This window comes from Pinus tabuliformis, chromosome 5_1, assembly GCF_031772625.1.
Source record: "Pinus tabuliformis cultivar Carrire ecotype Pingquan chromosome 5_1, CPIR1, whole genome shotgun sequence".
In the NCBI taxonomy this organism is placed as follows: Eukaryota; Viridiplantae; Streptophyta; class Pinopsida; order Pinales; family Pinaceae; genus Pinus; species Pinus tabuliformis.
In genome coordinates this window covers 412684250-412705410 of record NC_142305.1, presented here as the reverse complement: position 1 = coordinate 412705410, position 21161 = coordinate 412684250, and positions in this window count along the sequence as shown.

Sequence of the window (21161 nt, the reverse complement as noted above, 5' to 3'; positions counted from 1 at the left end):
AGAGGTGATCAGGCTTCTCTAGTCCAACAGTTATCCAAAAAAAGAACAACCAATTACTCCGTATAACAAATCCATGGAGAAAATAACAAAGTAAAATTGATTTGTCGCTTACGGGGGAGCAATGGACAATCATGCTAACCTGCAGTGTTTTAATCACAACTTCATTGTTTCTTGTCCAAATTGAGTGATTCCAAATCAAAATGAGAGCTAATTAAAAGGTATATCTCTAATGGAAACAGGTTTTAGAAATTAAATAATATGATATGTCAATTTTACTTATAAAAACCTACATAAGAGAGTCATTTTCAACTACCCCACTTAGAACAATAGTGGATATTTTAAGCATAGATTTTTTGTTGGGTCCCTATAATACTAGTGATTACCCCATTACTATTGTAGTTATACCCCCTATTTATATTGTTGTGCCCCTATTACCCCCATATTGTTATTTCTATGCCCCATAGAATCCCTCTATTGTTATTTTTGTGGCTTTATATTATTATTATTAGGCCGGCTGGATTATATTGTGACTCCTTAGACTCCTATATATAGAAAGGAGGTTTTGTCATTTGTATCGTCCAAGAATTGTTCATTTATGTAATGTAAAGGAGGTTTCCCCCTCGAAGAGGCTGAATTCTAAGGCGTGGATCTCTCTTTTCTATCTTTTTGTGAGCTGGTTTCATAACATTTGGTATCAGAGCATTGGATTCTAGGGTTTCGCTACTCAAAACAGGTCATCGTGGCATTTTCACTATAATTTTTTTTCTGTGACGTTTCAGAAGTCGCAAAAAAAACTCATTTGAGAAGAAATCGCGCTGAACCTTGGGTCCGAATTGCAGAGCTTTTCGCGCGATATTTGCGGAGATATGATCTGAGGAAGTTGGTCTTTTTGCAGACTACTGAATTACATTCAAAACAGGTGACCTGGGGAAAATCGTCATAAATTTCTCTCTGGGGATCGGATTGAAATTTCGTAAGAAGGTACAGAAAGAGGATGGACTGTAGCTTTTTGTATGTGTGTTTCAGATTCAAAGGTTGAAACAGGGACTCGTGGCACGTCGTACAAGTTAGCTCTACTGAACCAGTCTAAAAGCAAGTCTTGGAGGGATCATGTTGAACATGTTGACAAGGTGTTACAACTATTGGAGGAGAAACAATTATATGCAAAAAGATTCAAATGTTTCTTTGGAGTCCAGGAGGTGGAATATTTGGGTCATATTGTATCTCATGAAGGAGTTAAGGTAGACCCTAGCAAAATTAAAGCCATTAAGGAATGGAAAATCCCCACATCCATAAAGCATCTGCGAGGATTTCTTGGGTTGACAGGGTATTATCGCAAGTTTATTAAGAATTATGGGAGAATAGCAGCACCTCTAACAACATTATTGGAGAAAGATTCATTTTCATGGACTTCGGAAGCAACAAAGGCCTTTGAACATATTAAAGAGGAAATGTGCCAAGCACCGGTCTTAGCTACGTCGGACTTCACAAAAACCTTTATTGTGGAATGTGATGCTTCAGGAAATGGAATTGGTGCTGTTCTAATGCAAGATGAAAGACCCATTGCTTTTGAAAGTCGTCCAATCAAGGGAAAGTTTTTAAACAAAGCTATTTATGAGAAGGAAATGTTGGCAATACTCCATGCACTTAAGAAATGGCGACCCTACCTAATGGGAAGACACTTCAAGGTAAAAACGGATCATGATAGCCTTAAATACTTTTTAGAACAAAGATTATCCTCTGAAGAGCAACAAAAGTGGGTCACAAAGATGTTGGGTTATGATTTTGAAATCATCTACAAAAAAGGGAAGCAAAATGTGGTGGCAGATGCACTCTCAAGAAAGGATGAGGATGTGGAAGCATTGTTGTGTGCCATTTCTATTATCCAACCATATTGGATAAACGAAGCAAGGGAGGAATGGAAGAATGATGAAGAAGTGTGGGCACTTATTCAAAAGCTACAACAAGATTCCAGTATTTCTGATACATTTAGCTGGCAAAATGATTCGTTATGGTACAAAGATCGCTTATACCTCTGTAAGAATTCCCAGCTAAAACAAAAGATTCTTATGGAATTGCACACTTCTCCCTTAGGAGGGCACTCAGGATTGTTAAAAACTTACCACAGGGTTAAGAAGGAATTTTTTTGGGATGGCCTTAAATCAGATATTCAAAAGTTTGTGGCAGAATGTTTGGTTTTCCAGCAAAATAAAGTTGAAACAATTAAGACACCCGGTCTATTACAACCTTTATCCATTCCAAGCCAATGTTGGGAGGAGGTTTCAATGGATTTTATCACAAGTTTACCCAAGTCTGAGGGAAAGAGTGTCATCATGGTGGTAGTTGGCAGACTTACCAAGTATGCACACTTTTGTGCATTATCACATCCATTTAAAGCCAGTACAGTTTCTACTGCATTTATGGAAACAATTCAAAAGCTACATGGAAACCCAAAGATTATTGTAAGTGACAGAGATCCCATTTTCACTGGAAATTTTTGGACAGAATTATTTTCTTGTCTTGGTACTCAGTTAGCTCATAGCTCATCTTATCATCCTCAATCTAATGGGCAAACTGAGATAGTAGACAAATGTTTGGAAGGATATCTTCGTTGCTTTGTATATGATAAATAGACAAAATGGGTCAAATGGTTGCCTCTAGCTGAATGGTGGTATAACACTTCCTTCCATACAACAACAAAAATGACCCCATTTATGGCACTTTATGGGTATCAACTACCATCCATCACATCATATTTAAGAGAAAATTCTAAGGTTCAGGCAGTGGAACATCACATCGAACATCAACAACAAGTCCTCCAACTCTTAAAGGATAACCTCGTGTTGGCACAAAATAGAATGAAACAACAGACAGATCAACATTGCAGTGAAAGAAGTTTTGATGTAGGTGATTGGGTATTCCTACGGCTACAACCATATAAGCAAATGTCCCTAAAGCAAGCTAAGAAGGATAATAAATTATCACCAAAGTATTATGGTCCGTACAAGGTGTTGGAAAAGATTGGTACTATGGCATACAAATTGGAGCTTCCTGCAGCTTCTCCATTGCACCTAGTTTTCCATGTTTCATGTTTAAAGAAGGTTATAGGTGACAAGCTCCCAATTCAAACAATATTTCCAGAACTTGACGAGGAAGGAAAAATTATATTGGAACCGGAAGAAATCACAGAAACAAGAACTCGACAGCTACGAAATCGATCACTTTGAGAGTATCTTATCAAGTGGAAGAACTTATCCGCTGAAGATTCCACATGGGAGGATGAGAATTTTATGTAGAAGTATCCATAACTGCTCAAGCGTTGAGGACAACACTTTTTTGAAGGAGAGGGGCATGTTGGGTCCCTATAATACTAGTGATTACCCCATTACTATTGTAGTTATACCCCCTATTTATATTGTTGTGCCCCTATTACCCCCATATTGTTATTTCTGTGCCCCATAGAATCCCTCTATTGTTATTTTTGTGGCTTTATATTATTATTATTAGGTCGGCCGGATTATATTGTGACTCTTTAGACTCCTATATATAGAAAGGAGGTTTTGTCATTTGTATCATCCAAGAATTGTTCATTTCTGTAATGTCAAGGAGGTTGCCACCTCGAAGAGGCTGAATTCTAAGGCGTGGATCTCTCTTTTCTATCTTTTTGTGAGCTGGTTTCATAACATTTTTCATTTGATGTTGATTTAGAATGATTCAAATTGGAAATAAAATTAGATTAATCTATTTGTCTCCAATAGAAATAGGTTTTGAAAGGAAAAATTGATAGGTCAAATACTCTAAGGAACAATAGGAAAAATAGAGTTTTAAGAGTGCTAATTTACTATAGGCTTTCAATATTTTTGTTATAAATTCCTCATACGATATCAAAAATGAGTGATTAAAATTCACTTGTAATCTAGATTCATAAGAGAAGATATCATAGAAACAGGTTTTCATAATATGATTATTTAGGCCTTCAAAAATGGATTGTCCCAACTCTGTTCCTAAGCTATTTGCTAGACAACTTGTCAATGTTTTGGTTTTAACTTTTTTGTTTCAAATCCAAATTGAGTGATTAGAATTGGGTTGGAAAGTGGACATCAAGGGTTACTTAAAATAGAAACGGGTTTTAAAAATATTCCCTTTTGGTCCCTCAAAACATAACTCTCCCGACTGTGTTTTCAAAAATTTCATCAAGCCAACAAGCCAAAAAATATGATATTCATGAATTTTTTCCAAATTGGTGATAAAAATGAATATGAGTGTTTGCAGAATTATTATTTCCATTATAATTCATCTATATAAGAAAATTAATTAAAACATTTATCACATATGTTGATTTCCATGGAGTGTTGCAAAAAAAATAAGTATTTTTACGTAAAAACAAAATGTATTTATTTATGTCCTTATTTATTTTATTTTTTACGCTAACCTATTCTAATTTGAAAAATAAATATGATTACGTATAAGAGTACTACTAGTGGAACCATTTTCAAAATAAGGCTTCAAATATGAACATACCAAAATTTGAAAAATGCATGTTAATAAATATTACGATATGAGAAGAAAACTTCCCTTGAAAAAATGGTGTAAAAAATTGTTGAAGTACGGAGTGTTGCTGCAAACAAATGATGGAGTGAAACCAATCTTCAATATATCCTTTACTTTCTTGATCTTTGATAGCCATCATATCATGAAGTTCTTGAGCTTTTAGAATGACTTGTTGATGCACTCTAGAAGAAACCTCATTTTCTTCCATAACTTCTACAATTTTTGAATTTGAAACATTCTGAATCTCATTGTAAGATTTTTCCAATGGTGCATGTGAGATAGAATGGGTGGGAAGGGTGGGTAAATTTTGTGGTTCAACATTGTAAGCATGTTGTACTGGTTTATTATGGTGAGGGTGTGGAATGAGTTGAGTAGGAAATTGTGTACGGAATGGAGCATTTTGATGATGTAGTTGATTGGGTTGAGTGGATGATTTTGACAAGCAAGTAAGATGTTGTGGAAGAGTTGATGAAGAACATGTATAATGTATTTGTGCTACAAGATGATGGAGAGTAGTCATACAATCATATGATGAACCATGCCAAGTTTGTAGACAATATTGGTGGTGGTTGTATTGAGACTGAAATGGCTGCCCTAATGCATTAGTATTCCATAATGGATTATCCAAGTAAGAGAATGGAAAGGAAGTGTTTTGAACCATACCTGTAGCCCATGATTTCCATGGTTTTGACATTGTTGTAGCTTCCTCATCTCTTTGATATGGTACATCCATCCTAGATAAGGAAGAACAACTATGTATGGGATGCTCCTTTCGGTAATGAGGGAAAAACGCTTCATCAAATTCTTGATTTTTCCGCACCTGAAAAACTTCCAATTCTGAATTTAGAGAGCTAATAAAATAAAATTTAAAATGTTCGAATAAATCATTGGTTTCAACTCTTATGTCTCTTGTTCTTGTAGCAGATTTGGAAAAGAAAGAGCAAAATTCTCTAGAATTATTACCATCCTTAGAGATTCTTCTTGAATACCTTATGCACGATTCACAAACATCATCAAATGACAAATGAAAAACATCACCTTTTCCTATCATATTTAAGAGTTCTAAAAATTCATCTTTGATTCCTTTTAGTAGGAGTGTTTTTAAGATCTCTTTTTTCAAATGCTTATGCTTTGATTTTTGAAGGTTATATTGAAATCGCTCTACATAGTCATCCAAGCTTTCATCGTCCCCTTGTATCATACATAAAATATCTTCATTGGATTTGCAGTAGTCTTAGTACTTCTTCAAGAATATGTTCTTCATGTCCTCCCATGTTTGGATGCAGTTCCCACCTAGGCTCATGAACCATCAGAGAGTTGTTCCTTTTACAGTAAGATGAAACACTTTCAGCCTTTGATTGTTAGTACAATAATGATATCCTCTACAAAGTATTTTGAACTCAAATAAGAATGTATCTAGATATTCATTTGTCAAACCATGAAAATTTGGTAGAGAAGATGGGGGAATTATGTGCATTTGTGTCACTCCTCTTAGATCTTTGATAGGAAATTCAAAAGTTGCAATGTGAGCCATTTCTTACCATAATAGAAGATGTTCTTCATGTGTTTCTTTGAGGCTCCTCCTTCAAATTTTCCTGTCAATTGGTTAGTGAAATGGGTGGTGCTTACATCACCACTTAAGTGAAATCGTGAGATTTGTTTTTCAAAAGTTTAATTTTTTTTAGTGATTCAAACAGAATTCAAACATTTATTTCTATCCTAAGTTCTTTAACAATTCTACTAGAAAGCGGGCGAGGCATCACAACTTTTACATGCTCCGTACACAAGTTCTTACCTTCTATTTTTAATATCCAAATCTTTCCTAACAGACACCCATCAAATGCACACTACTCTTTAGAAATGGCTACACTCTCCCCCGCAGCGGCGCCAAAATGTTGGTTGATAAAAGGTGTATTTTTAACTCCTAATTATCTTCACATTAGTTATCAATCTAGGCAAGATTTTCTATTTCAAGAGTGTACACAGTTTGTGGTGGCTATTTACTCAAGAGTAATGTTTCTAAATTGTAGTATAGTGCTGTCCAATACAAGAATAAATGGATGCAACAAATAAATTCTAATTGTAATTAAAAGAATGTCCAATCCTTTAAAGAACTCAAATCCTGCAGTAACCTAAGTAACAATAATGTAATCTATATAATATTTCTATCAGTTAAGGGTGCAGTAATAATAACTCTTCCCTTCGAAGCTGATTGAAATTAAATCATGTTCACTTGAATGTAAAATAACGATGGCATCAATCTGATAGTTCTTAACATCAATAGTTATAGCTCATTATAGTTGATTACACCAAGCAAGTGATGTATCAATGAAACTCAATCTGAAATGAAAGGAAACTAATCAGGGAACAATTTTGTAAATTAAATATAAAATAGAGTTATTCTATCACGAAAAGAACCAATGAACAACAAAGCGATAAAATAACAGAAGGCAGTAATATGTTCACACCAGCACACTTGCGATAGTTAAAAACATATAATACAGATGAATCAATGAGTTCCACCAGAAGCCGGGCCCTAGCTGCCAGCATACACCGCTTAGTTACTTCAGATAATGGAGGGGAACATCAACTCTTTTATTTATTAATCATAAAACTATGAAATCATTACAACATATTTGCCCTCTACAGCAAAAGTTTGTAATTGAGAATTACAATGGTAATACAATAGTTCGACTTTCCTCCTATCCTTTCCTATCCTATCCCTAATAATCCCTATCTTAGTCTCTCATAATCTATCCCATAATATCCCTTTGCTTTGATCTATGTTTTCATTTAAATACACAGAGAGCAGATAGCAGTTACAACAGAGATGATCACAATGTGATTCCCATTACAAAATTGTAGTGTTCACAAAAAATTGATCAACAAGATCATATCTAAAATATCTTTCCATCAACATTCAACAGGAATACGTCGAATTTGGTATTGCAACTAAAATACTTTAGAGAACGGCCACAACATCAAATCTTAGAAAAATGTCTTCAGAGAACCTTCTGTTTCTCTTAATACAAACTGAATTTGGGAAAACGACTCATCCCAAAACTAACTTGGTTCGTTTTGGACAAAACCCATGTTTCAGATCTTCCAAATTCTTCACCATTTGTTTAAAAGGTCCAATGCAAAATTCTCACTTCTTATTCCAGTGAATTTTTGAGTTGGCACATTTAATGATGAGCTGGAGATCAAATCTGCAATATGGATAATATCTTGGAGGCTAAAACGGTGAGTGATGTTAGAACCAATTTATTAATAAATCATCATTGGAAAATACATGCATAATAATCAATTTATTAAAAATAAAGGAGAAGAAATAATATTTATCCGTAAGAGCATAAATAATTATAAAATGGGATTATATGATAAATCATGATAAATGACATGATAAAGAAGATTATAAATGGATGAAATAGGTGTTAAAAAGTGGTAATAATAATGACATATTAATGGCCCAACATACCCCCAAACTGAATATATTGCATGTCCTCATGCAATCGAAAGACTCTATGTTAACCAAGCAATAATATAAAAATTGTTCATCCCAACTCATGAAATGGATAGAACAAATGAATTCTTCCTCGATTAATGAATATTTAATTTTAGAAATCTTGATGAAGGCGTAACAATTTTTACATTGACGTTGAGCTTATGTGTATATGAAGTTGCAACAAAATATCATATAAGTAGCATAAAACTTCATTAACCATTTTCTCAAAAATTAAAAACCAGATTTTGCTGAAAATTTGCAAGTAGATTTATAATATATGAATGCTTTTACGATCCAAAAATAAGATCGTTTTGATGCACGAATCATGAGATATAGAGAAAATGGTTGTAGGTGGTACTGCATGATTTCCACAATTTTATGAACTAATTTAACTTGAAATTATCTGGGTTTGTGTATTTGAATGATATGTTTGTGTTTTCTGAAAATCACAAGGATTGGGTTCATAGTTTTAAAAATATATGGAGAGCAATTTCTGCACTATATAAAAATGAAATTGTATGCCTTAAATGAGAAAGAAATTAGAAAACATCCATCATGCATAGCAATTCGTCCCGCAAAATGAAGAATTATCATACCCTCATGCAATGCTAGAAAACAAATTGAGGTAGTTGCCACGATCTATTGAAATCTATGCTTGGTGTAAAATAACATGGAATAAGGGAGGTGTTGAGAATGAATAAGAATATCAATGGATGATAAAGAATATTAATGACATGGTCATAAGAAATAAATGAATGAAAGAAACACTCCCCCAAAGTGAAAGATGATATGTCTCTGAAAAATGGGAAGTGGTAAGGATGTGGAATGGATGATAATAAATAATGCTCAATGGATTTTCATGAAATTCTCCTAAATTCGTAATAAATCAAAAAATTATACTATTTTACCTCAAGTTTTACCTCTGAAAAAAAATGTCTGATGACACGTATGGACTGGAATTTTTTGAAGCCGATGTAGGTAGAGTTGGTGCTGAAAGTGATGCAAAAGGTGGAATCTAGGCAAGCATGTCATGTCTGAACAATTGTTCACATTTACGAGTTGCTCGAGCCTCTTCTGTTAGTTGCAATAGTGTGGTCATGTTGCGAATATAGTTCCCCCCCCATACTTATTGTTCTCCTGTCAACAAATCACTATTTTTCATACAATCTTCTTGAATCCATAGCGTTAGTTTTGAATAGCGAAAGATAAGATGCATGCAAAAATTTCAATAAAAAACTTTTCTATACATACAATACTAATATATTGTCAAATCAATAAGTTATGGCAGAGTGCAGTAATCATATTGTATGTTATCCCATAATGCATACATTCCCCCCTCCAATTGGAAAATGGATTCCATGACCATAAAGCCTATGAAAGGTGTTATGCTGATGGCAAGTCAAGGGAATGAACGATACAACATTAAATGAAGTAGAGTACACATATCAATGATAAGACGACGAGAGTTATGGTTATAATGAGATCATAGTGTCTAAATATAGTTATGAATAAGAGATAGGATGCTTTGGGTTGATGATAAGTTATGCGAAAAAGGAAAAGGACAACAATATGCCAAAAAGATGCTTTGTTGGTGGTATTCTAGAAAAAAATGACGCGATTGATATGAAAACAATTTCTCATGCGTAAAGGTTCAAAACAGGGAAAAAATTAAGGAAATAAATTCTTCGATAAAAAGAGAAAATAAGAAAAGGGTATTATAGTAATAATTGATGATAAGATATAACTTCAATACAATAACCAGAGCCTCTGTTACCAACAAGCATCCATAGCCTCGACAGGGTTTCTTTTTAACCCGTATGAGCCAGGATCCTCAATTTATAATTAGAGAGTTCCAATGTTTTTCTACAAAAGATATCGGTGTGCTAGCGTGGTAACCAGATAACCACACTGCCATTCACTGGAATGCAGTAAAAGTGATCAGGCCGGCTTGTGATGACACCTCCTATTCCAAGGATAATTTGACTATCTAATGGATCATAACTCTAGTGTGGTGGCCATAAAGGGAATGTAAATGCGTTACAGCCTTATGAACATGGTAGGTTGGCTCATAATGAAACCCCCTCTCCTCCATCTGCAAACAAAATTTTGTTGTTATTAAACATTTTTATGATAAAAAGAGGGAGGTTCATTACTCCTTAAGAGTAGGGATGGTGGAGGAAGTTGAACATGTCAATAAAGAAAAATATACCCATAATCTCACTTATTACAAACAAAGAAGATTATAACCAGGAAGGCAGGAACTAGCATGGTATTAAGATGACCAATCAGTATCATGTTCAACAAAAAACAATGCAGTAAAGTAGTATATAAATAATTGTGTCCCTTTTGAAAATAATCTATCATCAAGGAGCTATCGTGTTAAAGATTATAACGTGAATGATATTAACTCGCTTCAATAGAATCCATAATTCTTGTCCTCATAAAAGTAGTGTACTTGATGACATGACGGGGAATCAATAAATGTGGTTGAGATGAACTAGGAATAATCCCACAAGAGGAAGGAAGGGTTGTTCTTGAAAATACTCCCAAAGTGTTGTTCCTTTGAAGGAACAACAAAAACACTCAAAAACGTTTTGTTCCTTGTAGGGAATAGTAAAGGAAAATACATGCAAAAGTGTTGTTCAGAGATATCTGAGAAGAGGAGGTATGATGGATATTAAAAGGTATGAGGCCATTTCATATCATCAAATATCAGGTCTCCATCATTTGTCGAGAAGTCATTCCAAGGAACAAGCCATTCACCACACATAAGGGATGATTTTTCTTAAAGCTATGTTTCTGGGAAAGAAAAGATGAATTTGAGAAAAGTGAGAGATGTTTTTGTCCATCATTGACTTAGGAAGAAAAACCTCTTTTATTTATTACAAAGGTTTCATGGTTTGGGAGAAATGTCAAAAACATCATTTGCCTCTAGATGGTTAGTGAACCTCTAGAGTGACCTTGGTAAAATCAATTTTTCTCCTATGTGAAATGATCAAATGACTTACTTGATGAGTCAACTGATAAGTAGACACAAATAGCTTTCTAATGATATCATGAGCTCAATTTTGACAAGCTCTCCAACGAGCTCTTGCACGCTCAATTTGGCTAAGGGGGTGGCCTCCAAAAGAAGGTGGAAAACAACACTGCGCTTTTGACCAGTTTGCCCAAAATTGTTGTTCCTTAAAAGGAACGACAACTATTCCTCTCAACGAACAGCAACTGTTCCTTGATAGGAATAGCATCCGTTCCTTAAATGGAACAACAAAAACACAAGCACGCGAAACTGCTATTCCTTAAATGGAACGATTGTTGTTCCTTAAGAGGAATAGCAGTTGTTCCCTAAGAGGAACAACAAAAATACAACATACATAAGATTGTTGTTCCTTAAGAGGAACAGCTAATGTTCCTTAAGAGGAACAACAAAAATACAACATATGTAAAACTCTTGTTCCTTAAGAGGAACGGCTAATGTTCCTTAAGAGGAACAACAACTGTTCCTTAAGAGGAACAACAAAAATAAAAACACACGCAATTGTTGTTCCTTAAATGGAATGACTATTGTTTCTTAAGAGGAATAGTAGCAATTCCTTAAATGGAACAACAAAAACACAAACACTTTATTTACAAATAGTATGTGAATAAATTAAGTTACAATAGCTATGATGTTATTTCCTAAGGCAAGGAAAAGAATGATCTCTTTGAAAAATGTTTTGGCAGCAGAGACGTGACATGAATATTCAAATCGAAATCAATTCTTCATTTCTTCTATTATGAATCCATTGGGTAATGAATAGGATAAAATTCTCTTGTTTCATTAAAATTTCTTTCAAGAATCGCTTGTCCATAAATTGACCTTCTTTATTCTCCTAGGAGCTGAAAAAAAAAAACGAGTGTCTACCTATAATAAAACATTAAATCATGGAGAAAGAGAAGTGATCGGGCTCTCGTAGTCCAAGAATTATGAAGAAAAACAACAAGTAGTTACTCTGTATAACAAATCCACGGAGAAAATAACAAAGTAAAACTTATTTGTCACTTGCGGGAGAGTAGTGGCTAATCATGCTAACTTGCAGTGTTTTAATCACAACTTCTTTACTTTTCATCCAAATTGAGTGATTCCAAATCCATATGAGAGAAATTTCAGAGGTATATCTCCAATAAAAACAATTTTTAAAACTTAAATAATATGATATGTCAATTTTACTTAGAACAACCTGAATAACTCAGTCATTTTCGACTACCCCACTTAGAACAACAGTGGATATTTAAGCATAGATTTTTCGTTTGATGTTGGGTTCAAATGATTTGAATTGGAAATAAAATTAGATTAATTTATTTATCTCCAATAGAAACATATTTTGGAGAAAATAATAATTGATAGGTCAAATACTCTAAGGAACAACCCAAAAAGTAAAGTTTTAAGAGTGTCGATTTACGATACATAAACAATATTTTTGTCATAACTTCCTAATATGATATAAAAAATGAGTGATTAAAATTTACTTGTAAAACGGATTCATGTGGAAAAATACCATAGAAGCAGATTAACAAAATATGGTCATTTAGGCCTTCAAAAACAGACTGTCCCAACTCTATTCTTGGGCTGTCTACTAGACACCTTGTCAATGTTTTGGTTCTAACTTTTTCGTTTCAAATCCAAATTGAGTAATTCAAATTGGGTTGGGAATTAAACATCAAGGGCTACTTATTATAGAAAGAATGTTTTAAAAACATAGTCATTTAGGCCTCCAAAAATGGACTGTCCGAACTCTGTTCCTGAGCTGTCTGCTAGACATGTTGTCAATGTTTTGGTTCTAACTTTTTCGTTTCAAATCCAAATTGAGTGATTCAAATTTGGTTGGAAATTAGACATCAATGGATACTTATGACAGAAACAAGTTTTAAAAATATTCCATTTTCGTCCCTCAACACATGACTCTCCCGACTGTGCTTTCAGAAATTTCATCAAGCCCACCAGCCAAAAAATATGATATTCAAGAATTTTTTCCAAATTGGTGATAAAAATGAATATAAGTGTTTGTAGAATTGTTATTTCCATTATAATTCATCTAAATACACAAACTAATTAAAACATATATCAACTATGTTGATTGCCACGACATGTTGCAAAAAAAATAACTATTTTTACATAAAAACAACATGTATTTATTTATGTCCTTTTTTTTTTTACACTAACCTATTCTCCCCGGAAGTGGCGCCAAAATGTTGGTTGATAAAAGGTGTCTTTTTAACTCCCAATTGTCTTCACATTAGTTATCAATATGGGCAAGATTTTCTATTTCAAGAGTGTGCACAGTTTGTGGCGACTATTTACTCAAGAGTAATGTTTCTAAAGTGCAGTACATTGCTCTCAAATTCAAGAATAAATCGATGCAACAAATAACTTCTAATTGCAATTGAAAGAAAGTCCAATCCTTTAAAGAACTCAAATCCTGCAGTAATTTAAGTAACAACAATGCAATCTGTATAACAGCGCTATCAGTTAAGAGTGAAATAATAATAAATCTTCCCTTAGAAATTGATAGAAATTAGATCATGTTCATTCGAATGTAAAATAACGATGGCATCAATCTGAGAGTTCTTAACAACAATAGTTATAGCTCATTACAGTTGATTACACTGAGAAAGAGATGTATCAATGAAACTCAATCTGAAATGAAAGGAAACTAATCAAGAAACAATTCTGTAAATTAAATGAAAAATAGAGTTATTCTATCACGCAAAGAACCAATGAGCAACAAAGTGATAAAATGAAAGGAGGCAGTAATATGATCACAGTAGCACACTTGCGATAATTAAAATCATATAATACAGATGAAGCAATGAGTTCCACTGAATGTGGAGCCGTAGCTGCCAATGTACACCGTTTAGTTACTTCAGAGAATGGAGAGGAACACCAACTCTTTCATTTATTAATCGTCAAACTATGAAATCATTACAACGTATTTGCGCCCTACAAAAAAAGTCTGTAATTAAGAATTACAATGGTAATACAACAGTGCCCTTTCCTCCTATCATATCCTATGCTATCTCTAATAATACCTATCTTAATCTCTCATAATCTATCCCATAATCTCCCTTTGCCTTGATCTATGTTTTCATTTAAATACACAAAGAGTAGAGAGCAGTTAGAACAAAGATGATCACAATGTGATTCCCATTACAAAATTGAAGTGTTCACAACAAATTGATCAACAAGATAATATCTGAAATATCTTTCAATCAACATTCAACAGGAACAGGTCGAATTTGGTATTGCAACTGAGATAATTTGGAAAACGTCCACAACAACAAATCTAAGAAAAACGTCTTCAGAGAACCTTCTATTATCTTCATATGGATTGAATTTGGGAAAACGACACATTAGAAGACTAACTTGGTCTGTTGTGGACAAAGCCCATGTTTCAGATTTTCCACATTCTTCTCCATTTTCCCAAAACGTCCAATGCAGAATTCTCACTTCTTATTCCAGCGAATTTATGAGTTGGCACATTTAATGATGAGCTGGAGGTCAAATCTGAAATATGGAAAATATATTGGAGGTTGAAATGGAGAGTGATGTTACAACGAATTTATTAATAAACCATCATTGGTAAAAACATGCATAATAGTCAATTTATTAAAAATAAAGGAGAATAAATAATATTTATCCATAAAATCATAAATAATTATAAAATGGGATTACATGATAAATCATGACAAATGACATGATAAAGAAGAGTAGAAATGGATGAAATGGGTGTTAAAAGGTTGACATATTAACGACCAAACACATAGCTTTCATATTCTTTGAATAATCATGTAATATGAAGAAATTTTTCATCCCAAACAACCATTATTCTACAGCTTCCAATTTCTTCATTTATCCATCAAAGGTGGGAGGCTTGAATTTATTGAGCTTGTGTGGAAAATAGTTCTTCTCAATCCTATAAGAATGATTGTAGTGATTATGATGATGTCCCTTTGAACCAAAACTAAACTAGAAGCAATAATCACTACCTCTCCTATCAGGTGTATCCAACCATCTACCACATCTAACTATATCATATTTGTCCAACCTCTATCTTGATCAATACCTTCTACCATATGTCCCATTAGTCCTTTCCTCCTATCCATGGCTAATCCTTAGTTTCCCCTATATCTGCAAATCTTATTGGTCTCCGAAGGATCACTGCATTAACCTTGGGTTGATTTTTTTGAGCTTTGGCAAACTTTCCTAAATCTCAATCAACCTATTGTTATATGCCTTGCAACATTTGATTTCTCCCTTTATACTTCTCAATGTATTTGGTAGATTAGGAGAATACTCATCTCCTTGTTTCTCAATTGACTTTTCCCATTGCATAGAATTCACATTAGGCCAGTAACAGAAGTCATGTAAACTATAGTCCATTGTTATTCTCTTCACGTTTCACCTTATCTTTCCTACAAACATTTCATGTTAGATAAACCAAATATAATAATAATTAAATCATACCTCAACGAAGTTTAGGGGACAATCTCTGATCTTTACAAATCAGTCCATATTAGCATGATGACATCAATATATGAACATATCGACATCTCAACATCATGAAAAATAACACAAGCTACAAAATTGACTATAATTTTAGAAAACCATAGACACCGCAATGCATGCATAGTAGACACACATATGACTGGCATGCATGCATAACAATCACATCTATCCCATCCACTTGAAGGTTTTCAACCTAGAAGCTCAGAGACCATTGTGTAAATGGCTCCTCCCACATTTACCCACTTTACAATCTCCCCAAGGTAAACACTGGTTGAGTGTCACTATGATACGACCTGAACTCCAAGTTCTTATTATGGATGTGGGGTCGACTAACCAAAAAATTTCAACCATCCCTTATGGACTACATACCACTTAAGAGCCTACAAATAACCTCAGTTGATCAATCCCTAAACTAGAACATTTTTTCACAAGAGAAATACCCCACTATGTGCATGAGACTAGGAGGCTATAACCCTGTACATAAGCCTTCTTGCATGTAGTTATGACTCAAATTCCTTAGTCCAATGCATGTGCTCACAATTGTAAAAATCCTACTCAAAATTCCATGAAATGAAGTTAATAAATGAAAGATGATGACCATGTTCATAGACACATATTCCAAGCTAACTGTTGGGCAAAGCATCCTAGTGTGGTTGTTCATTCAGTTTATTATGGCTCAGGAAATTGGAAAAGGTAATGGAAAAGGCCTTGGAAAGGAACAAGGCATTAATTGGCATTTTATTTATGAAAATAATGGATACTAGGAGAAAATGAAGGTGAAAGTTCACAGGTTGCATGTGAGGAGGCAAACGAAGAAGAATAATGGAAATTTGAAGAAAGTACAGGCCTCATTAATAAAAAGGCTTATGGGGATCTTTTGGTATCTTTTATCATTTCAGTTATGGAGCTTTCTCTCTATTCTCTCTCTCACACACTCTTGGACACTTAAATTTTTGTTGGAGCAGTCTAGCATTGGATCAAGAAAGAACTGAAGTGACACAGAAGGAAAATATCAAGCAAGGAAGAGAAACATCCATGGAAAATTTTATGGGGTAATATTCATAGGTGGGCTAAGTTTCCATGATTTTTTCAAAAGAAGATTCGACAATTTACTTTTTTTATAAAAAATGATTCGCCCAAATTTTACAATATAAAATTATTTTACCTTAAAAATCGCCAACGTTATATAAAGAGTATATATAAAATCATTATAAAATTTAAAATATTTTAAAAATACATCAATAAGAATTTTATGTTACCATTATGGTACGTGTTGTACTTGATTGCAACCCACTTGTAGCAGAACAACTCACTTCTATATGGTAACTAGATGAATCTATGTAACTAGATGAATCTACATGGGAGATATCACATGTGACAGAATGCAGGACGGTTGTATTTACAGATGTGAGAGAATGCAAGGCAATTCAAAGGAATCATTTTAGAAGTAATATGTGTTAGGTCTCTATACTACTAGTGTTACCCCTTATTGTTATTATTAAAACCCCCTTATTATATTGTTGTGCCCATCTAGTCCCCATATTATTATTATAGTGCCCCATAGAAGCCCACTATTATTATTGTTGTGCCCTTATATTTTTATTCTTATGTCGACTTTGATTATAAAATGACCCCTTAGAATCCTATATATAGAGAGGAGGTCTTGTCATTTGTATGCCCCCTTGAAGAGGCTGAATTCTAGGGCGTTGACCTATCCTTTATATCTTTTTGTGAGTTGGTTTCATAACATTTGGTATGAGAGATTTGGATTCTAGGGTTTCGCTACTCCAAATAGGTCATTGTGGCATCTTCATTGTAACTTGTTTTTTGCAACATTTCATAAGTGAGAAGAAAAAACCAATCTAAGAAGAAGTCACACTTATCCTTGGTTCCAAACTTCAGAGCTTGTCTCGGTATATTTTCGGAGATACAATCTGCGAATTTAAGGTTTCTACAAGCTCCAAAATGTCAACTAAAATGGGTCATTGTGCGATTTTCTCTATAACTATTTCGCTACGAAGTCTCAAAAGCTAAAACAAAAACCCATTTAAGAAGAAATTAGTTTAAACCTTTGCTCCGAATTTCACATCATGTCTCGCTATAGTTTCAGAGATATAGTCAGAGGAGGTTAGGTTTTTGCAAACCGCCAGATTACATTCCAAACAGGCCACCTTGGGAAAATTGTCATAATTGTCTTTCTGAGCATCATATTGAAATTTCGTCAGAAGTTACAGAAATAGGACAGACTGAAGTTTCTTGTGTATCTGTTTTAGATCCAAAGGTTAAAACAGTGACACGTGGCACTTCATACAAGTTCGCTCTTCTGAATATTTATATAATCAGGTCATATTGGGAGATTGTGCATAAGTATTTCTTAGAGAATTCAATTTTGATTAGAATGGTGGCATTGGAAAGAGGACACAGAGGGTTATTGCAGGTCGAAATTTCAAAACTAGAAGAGCCAAAATTATAGAGTTATAGTCATTTCAAGATCGAGATCCTAAAATCAAGAAATGGTGATATGAGGAAGTTTGATGGCAAGGATCCAGTAAATTGCATACTATAGATGGAGCAATATTTTGATCCATATGAGGTGAAACTATTACAAAATGTACATATTGCATCTTCATATTTAGAATCAGATCAATTTTTATGGTATAAAGGGCTTTGTTCTCATAAACCACTTGTTACGTTGTCGATTTTCACAGAGGAAATGATAACACATTATGAGGATACAAAGAGAAACACCTTCTTTAGCCAATCGATAAATCTCGAACAAAAGTGTTCAACGGCAGAGCACATTGAGGACTTTCAAAAATTGAATATAAGAGTAAATGATATTCCGGAGAAGCAAAGAATTGACGTCTTCATAGGGACTTTAAAGGATATCATTCAGCATGAGGTACATCTTTGGGAACCTAATTCATTGGAGAAGGCATTCAGGTTGGCAACAAAAATTGAAAGCAAAATTATGGAAACAAGGAAGCCCACCACTCATAGCTATAAATATGGAAGTGATTTTTCTCCTAGAATTCCACAACCTACAAGGTTTACACCACAACAATATGAGGGAAAAAGAGAAAGAGGGCTTTCTTACATTTGTGATAGCAAATACACTAAAAGTCATAAGTGTGCTAAGAAGAAATTATTTTACATAGATTGTGAAGAGGAGGAAGAAAATGATAAAGAAACATCAAAACAAAAGGATATAGACTAGGAACCGAACATAGAGAAAGAAGAAATGAATCGGGCCATATCTTGTAAATAATTGGCAAGAATTACCACTTCTCAAACTCTCAAGATAGAAGGACATGTCAAGAACAAAAAGGCTCAAGAAGTGAACTATCACATTGAGAAAGAAGAAATGAATCCAACCATATATTATAATGCATTGGGCGGGATCACCACTCCTAAAACTACAAATATAGAAGGACATATCAAGAAGAAATAGGTAATAGTGTTGATTGATTCAGGCATTACCCATAACTTTATTCATTGTAAGATAGCCAATGAATTAAATTGCATCCTATACCCAGCACCAAAGTGTTGGGTGATGATTGCAAGTGGAGGAACCATAAATTGCTCTAGAAAGTGCCATAATATCAAGCTATCTATGGGATAATATGTATTGAATAGCCCAATTCTTTCCATTCCAATGGGTGGTGTTGATGTTGTACTAGGAGCCCAATGGCTACAATCTTTGGGTACAATAGATTTTAATTTTTAAGAACTTTTCATGAAATTTTGTGCGGAAGGAAAGGAAGTTGAATTAAGAGGGTATTGTAGGGAAATCGGGAAAGATAGTTAGCTCTAATGGTATGAAAAATCTTCTAAATAAGGAATAATGAGGCTTAATTGTATAATTATGTTTGCTAGAGGTTCCCACATCGAAATCATCTATTTCTCCAGATCTCAAAAAAAATTGGACAATCATTCCAAGGTATTTGAGACTCCAAAAGGCCTCCCACCTATTTGTGACCATGATCATGCAATTCATTTGATTCCAGGAAGTGTTCCTCAAAACATCAGGCCATACAGATATCCCTATGCCCAAAAGAGTGAAATTGAACATATGGTTGTAGAAATGCTAGAGGCTGGTATAATTCAACTAAGTCAAAGTTTTTTCTCTGCTCGAGCAGTATTGGTGCACAAGAAGGATGGATCAGGGTGTGTCACATGGAATCAGTCAAAAGTGCGGACACAACCGACCTTCCTAGAAGTCTAGGACATTCTAATGACAAACAAAACAAACTAGAGCTATCCTTCTCTAAACATGCATTATAATATGAGAAATCAAGTGTTTTGTTCTTACCTTTGTCCAAACGTTGTTGTAGAAGTCCAAGCTTTGTTGATCTGGATGAGCTCCTCCTTTTCTCCAAAACCTGCAATCACCAACAGTCAAACCATTAAATAGCACCTGATTATAACATAAAACAAAGCATATTCAACATATATACCAAGGAGTACATGAAATAACTCATAAACAACAAGTTATTGAGAAGAATGGACCAATTTGCATTAAAGGTAATCAAAAGGAACCATTACAACCTGAGCCTTGGTGTTGTGCAAGCTCCTTCCAGGGTCCACAAGAGTCTTCCTTTACTTTGACAAAGCTCACCCACTTCCAAATAGAACAAGCAAAGATGGCAATCTCTCCTCACAAGCTTCTAAATGGGAGTCCTAATTCCTGCAGCATTTACCCTTAGAAATGTATAGCTTTCAACCTCTTCTCCTTCTGGCCCAATGCCTGTATTTATAGTGCTCAAGAGGAAGTTAATCAGGTCCACCATCAATGGGATAATCCCTTCTTTGGATGGGATAGCTCCCCTATTGATGGGATAAGTTCCTCTTTGGTAGGAGTGCATGAACCATCTGGAGGCGCTCAATACACGTCGAACAACCTTCTAGAATGCTCTAGAAATGACCACAAGTGACTTTTTAAAGATGAAACTTGCACATTTTAACCTTTTCAGGGGGACGCACCTGCCCCTTTACATACAGAGCGTCCAAAGACGCAGTTTTTGTGAACATTGGGTGCGTCCCCGCAGGCAAGGTTGAGAGAACCTGCGTCCCCAGAGATAAATACATTTTAGAAAGACTTTCTCTCTTTGTTGGAGTTTGACATGGAGAGCAGAGGCATAAGACTTGCCTAAGAGGGTAGCATGACTGTTGATAGAGCCATCCTAACTGTAAATAGTCATGGTGACATTTTTTAGTGTAACAGATTGCCCCCTAAAGTGCGAAGCCTGGAATAGATTAGGGTTTTGTATTATCTAGGAAGGGTGAAGTGCTTTATCATTTCAAGGATTATCTCGTGGAGATCCTGGTCAGAACCTGCAATTTTCAACACAAAATACATGTATAAGATTATATCATTACTGAGGTAGGGATTCCCATACTCAGATTAAAACTTTAACTAACAGACTAACTACTCTGATACAGGAATGATCTTGCAGTACATCATAATCATAGACTTTTGTAGACACAGTATGGGCGCAGCCATCTGTTTATGATTAGTTTACTTAGATAATGAATACAAAACTCCTCGCAGCCTGGATGGTA